This window comes from Chinchilla lanigera, unplaced genomic scaffold, assembly GCF_000276665.1.
Source record: "Chinchilla lanigera isolate Chin_1 unplaced genomic scaffold, ChiLan1.0 scaffold00015, whole genome shotgun sequence".
Classification (NCBI taxonomy): domain Eukaryota; kingdom Metazoa; phylum Chordata; class Mammalia; order Rodentia; family Chinchillidae; genus Chinchilla; species Chinchilla lanigera.
In genome coordinates this window covers 27561802-27567001 of record NW_004955416.1, presented here as the reverse complement: position 1 = coordinate 27567001, position 5200 = coordinate 27561802, and the positions used below count along the sequence as shown (strand labels likewise).

Here is a 5200-nt window from a genome sequence, read left to right as displayed (position 1 = left end):
GAAGTAACATCCCATCAGGAAGAACCTGAAAGTGCCATCCAGTAGCTTCGCCTCACGTCACAGATCGCCCTCAGAAATCTTGACTTGCAACTTTCCAGGGTGGGTCTGTGAGAGAATTTCAAAATGTACACATAGATGAGACATGCTGCTCTTGAGAACAAAGCTGACCGCAACACTGGAAACTTCACTCTGACTACTCCTCACAAGCAAGGAGCATCTTCTGTGGACTGACGTTTCAGAAAGGTAGGTGCCATCTCACTGATGGTGTGTATTCGTGTTGGAGAACTTACAAGCAAATTGGCCTTGGTCTCGACTCTGTGTATGTGCACATACCACAGAGAGAGAGAGAGAGAGAGAGAGAGACTGTGATGAAAATGCCACTGCTTAAAGAGTATTACTTACAAGCTGTTTAACAGTGGAGACCAAATGTTGAGTCTAAACTTGTGCTTCTGGCTTGTATTATGTGCTCTTTGACTGCTTTAGGCTGATTCATTGAAGGAATGGGGAAAACCCAGAAAAGGCCGAGTGCTCAGCATAGCTTGGTTTATCAGGAAAGCCGGACTCAAGGTAAAATGAAAAGTGTAGCTCCAGATTTTGGTCAGGAGGCATGGCAGAGGGCATTTCAGCCCACTTCACAGTGCCTGAGATCTAAAATGAGGTAGGACTTGCTCACCTCATGGTGACAGACTTTCTTAGCTGGTCCAGACTTGAGAGATGTAGTGTTCAGTGTTATGCCCAGAAGAAATTAGCTGAGTAGTTTTAAAACTGCCAGCCTCATGCAGAAAAACAAAGCACAACTTTATTTTTTTCAAATCCAAGTGAATGTTTGGCAAATATTTTATTTTCAGCATTTTTTTTTTTTTTTTTGAAAATCTTTACACAGAGCTAGGAAATGAGAGCTTTGGGACTCTCCAGATGATGAATATTAATTTGTTCAACTATCAGTAGTATTTCATTGCCTTCACTACCATGCATGAAGGTTGAGAATTTTAAACTTTACCTTTTCTCTTCTGCCCTCCATATACCCACCGCATCTCTTAACAGAGATTTCCCCTTATAATTTCATTAGTCAAATTGCTGGCCAAAGAGAGATAAAAGGTATATATTAATCTGGGTAACAATTGTGTGGTCCTTCCATTAAAAATATTTATGTCTTTTAATAAAATAGCAAATTAATTTATATAAGTTTGAAGATAATTCTGGGTTAGTAATTTACTTTTATTATTTATAATGTACTTTTATAGCATATTAGTTATAACCCACATTTATTAAACAGTCCTCATTGTGTATGTATGTGTTTTCATTTCATTCAAAGAGACGGGGCTCGGAATGTGGAGTTTTCAGGTGAGAAAGTTTAGCTTTAGTGAGATTTAGCAGTGCACAGCGGGGGATTGAGAACTAAACTCCACTGCCTTCTTACATACTGAGATGCATGGTTTGAGCTCCTTTCATTCTTAATCTGCTTCATCAGCCCTCCGGAGTCCTTGTCAGGTGGAGGGGTTTCTGACTTTGTGATAATGTGCAAACATTCTAAGTAGGTGTCTTAAAATGAAAGACCGAAAGTCAATCATAATTTACTTCCCCTGCTGGGGTGTGGTATATGTTAGGGAGAAGAAGGACCAGAAAGACAGACTTAACTGTGACTTACAGTTGCTGCTGCTATTGTGATGTAGGGAAGTGAAGTCTTTCAAACTTTAGTTTCCTTATTTATAAGTCAATTATTACAACATCCATCACGCAGGGTTTGTTGTTGGGAGGAATAAGAAACAAGGTATGCTGAATAGCTTCCGCCTGACCGACAGATGGCGGGCTCTGGGTAAACAGTGCCCTTTTCTGCATTTTGATGTGTGCGTTTTGATGCACTAGATCCTATTATAGGCACAGGCGTGTGAGCAGTGAACAAGGCTGACAAGTCCTTCCCTTGTGGAAGGCACTGTCCATTGCTGCTATATTGTTACATCAGAGAACGACTTACTTTGGAAATCACTTTGTGGTTATTGATATCCTTCTTTGTGGAGCTGATCCCTAAACCATAGTAATCAGACAAAAAAACCAAGGACATCACATATTTCTTTTCTAAAAGTCAGTTTGAAGTGCTGATCACTGTAAAGTGACAGATCAGGAGAGGGAATATTTTTAAACACGCATGCACATACACAGACACGCGCACATGTATGCACACACAAATGTGAGTTTTCCCTGGTCCCCAAAGCCATAGCAGAAGTGTGGCCAGGAGCTGGTAGAAGGCACATGTCAGGAGGGTGACCGGCAGCTCCCTGGATGGTCACTCCTCTCAGAACAGAGGGATGTGTAGCAGCCACTTACTTACCTTGGGCCCCAGGCCATCCACGCGGCAGCCTGGGGCTTCCCAGGTCCTCCTTAGTGTGCACTGAGGGACATGATACAAAAATGGGCCTAGAGGTACATACTAGTATGTGTATATGTATGTATGCATATATATACACTTATTTATAAAGATGGATTTAGGACAAGAGTGTTTGACTTACTTATTGGCAAAAAGCCTGGAGTCAAGTTCATGGAGTAGGTCAGTTGACATCAAGAGTGGTGTTTTTGGCAGTCTGTGCCTGGCTTTGAGTCTTGAGGAAGTGCAGATCATAGCAGAGAAGGAGGGGAGAGGAACACATGAAAACTCCCTGGGGAATCTCATGTAGCTGTATTAGTCTTGTCCTGGAGACACCTGTACACTCAATACACTGACCTTTTCTGTACAGCCCAACTTCGTGATTTTACAAAGGATGATCAAAATATATGATGAGTGATTAAGTGGAAAAGATTGATTATAGAAGACACATTGCCATTAATTCCCTTCCCTTTGAGTACACTTATCCCATCATTCTTGCCACTTTCTTATTTTATTTTATTTTTATTAGTACATATTTTATTAGTACAGTTTTGTTAGTGCATGTTTATTAGTACATATCTTTTATCTTTATTGGTACATTCATCACAGGGACTTGGTACATGTATCACTCCCTCCCTCCCTCCCACCTCTCTCCTCACTTAGCCCCTTCCTATTTGCAAAAAGTCTATCTCCCTGTTTCCTATTATCTGTCTTCTATTTTGTTCTTTAATGTATTTATATTTTGAGTTTCTCAAACTTTGAGTTTCAGGAATCATGATTTTCAGCCTTACTATAGGTATTGCCTTAAGATTTGTCCTTAATATATGGTGGCAGCATAAATCAAGCTAAAGCCTTATTAAAATAAATACACCGGCCTTTACGTGTAAAACTCCAGTTAACAAGTAAGTGATTAAGACTCTTTGACCTTCTCAATACTGTAACAGCCAAAGTTTTCCATGGGGCTTTTTGTTGATGGTGGAGACAGGTTAAATTATAAATGGAGTCAGTGGTCACTGTGTTCCTAAACAGCGAAGTTATTTCCAAAGTTCACTGTAGTATACGCTAAAGTCTGAGAAAATCCATTAATAAGTAGAAGATAGCGCTGTTGGGAAGGGGGATTGGCTTGAGTGATCTTGAGGCAAGCCTCACCTTTCCCAGGAATTGTAAATTTCTGTCTGTGCCTACATACTGCTCAAATATGAAGTGTTTTGCCTTGATTTGCTAACCATTTCTTTTTTATTTTTTGGCTTACCTGCTCCTGGAAAGTCTATGGTGAGAGTTTGTGCTGATGTTTAGTTCATACAAGTTTGAATTTAATGGCAAGTTTCCTTTTTATTGTTTTCTTTTTTTTATTTTAAAGAGAGTAGTAAATGAGAACCAAACAAATAAAGAAATAGAACAGCAGCAGCATACCAGTATCACAAACTTAAACAAGTCAAAGCAAGAACATTCAAAGTGATACAGAGTCTCAAGACAAAATAATATGAATCAACAGTGGTTGTTACATTACATATCGCTGTCCTCAACTACATTGCTCAGATTACCAGATGTAAGAATGGAAGACTGCTCAAACCATTATAGGGAATAAGAAAATAATTCTTCAATAAAACAGTAGAGATAATACAGAGTTTCACTAGACAAGATGGTGGGAGTTCACCATTGTAATTCCACTGCATTTTTATTTTTTTCTGAGTGGTGTTTTTATTGTTTTCTGAATGATGCTTTTTGTTTTGTTTTGTGGTGCTGGGGTCTGAACGTAGGGCCTCACACATGGTAAGTGTGTGTTGTGCCACCAAGGTACACCCTCAGTCACTCTTAAACTATATCACCAGGAAATGCCTTGTAACTAAACTATTTGGCCCAGATCCCCAACATTCTCTGCTCATGCCTGGTACACACGCACACAAAATGAAATAAATATTCATGCATTTGTCCTTCAGGGGAGAAATGTAAAATTCATACACAAGGCACATATTCAGGTTATTTGAAGAGATAACATATTGCATTAAGAAGCTTGAGGGAATTTTTGTTGACTATATCTATATTCTAAAATGCAGTTCTTAGTGAAGAAAAATCATATGTGATAATCCATTTAATCCTCTGTGGAGTGCTATGTGCCATAGCAAGGCCCATTTGTCGTATCTTGGTTCCTTTGCCAGACATATTTTTATAAATTTGATTTTATTGGTGTACTTTTGATGTACATTCAAAATTTTGAACATACATTTTGATATACATTTAATATACATTGATATATCACATTCATCATACAGGATTTGTACTTGTGCATAATAATATCGTGATTTTTCTTTTTTTCCCCATTCCCCTCCCTTCAACCTTTCTTCTGCTCTTTATTTACAAAAGCTTTGTTTCTATTTTTTTCTTTTATTCTGTTTTTTTTTTCTCTCCTCTTTTCCTTTCCCCGATCCCTTATTCTCCTTTACATTTGAATATGTTGTTCCTACTTTCCAGTACCCTTGCAGTTTCACAAGAGAAACAGTGTGATACTTAAACACATGTGTCTGAATATGGTCTCAGACTGCATCCATTTACTGAAAAATGTCTCAAGTTTATCCTTCTCTCTGGCAGAGTAGTACTCCATTGTATATACAAACCACATCTCCATTCATCTGCTGATGGGCATCCGGGCTATCTCCAAGATTTAGCTATTACAAGTTGTGCTGCTGTAAACATGGTTGTGTATACATATTTTGCTGTGGTCTGATACTTTTAACCTTTTTCCCTTTTGAAGAAGCAGAATAGCTAGGTTAAATGAAACCTCTAGTTTTATTTTTTAAGGAATCTCCGTAATGATTTCCATATTGGTTGTACCAGTTA

The 5200-nt window shown here is 38.6% G+C and overlaps 1 protein-coding gene across 4 annotated transcripts in view; it reads left to right on the top strand.

Moving 5' to 3' along the window:
• Cers3 (ceramide synthase 3) overlaps nucleotides 1-5200 on the top strand; it is a 115196-nt gene that overhangs the window by 10144 nt on the left and 99852 nt on the right. Inside the window, exon 1 of one of the 4 annotated variants that reach the window (XM_005381641.2) lies at nucleotides 141-243. The exons of the other annotated variants lie outside the window; for them this stretch is intronic. The gene's annotated coding sequence lies outside the window, so the exon portion shown is untranslated. Of the gene's footprint in view, nucleotides 1-140; nucleotides 244-5200 lie in introns of those variants that run through there. 4 annotated transcript variants of the gene reach the window in all.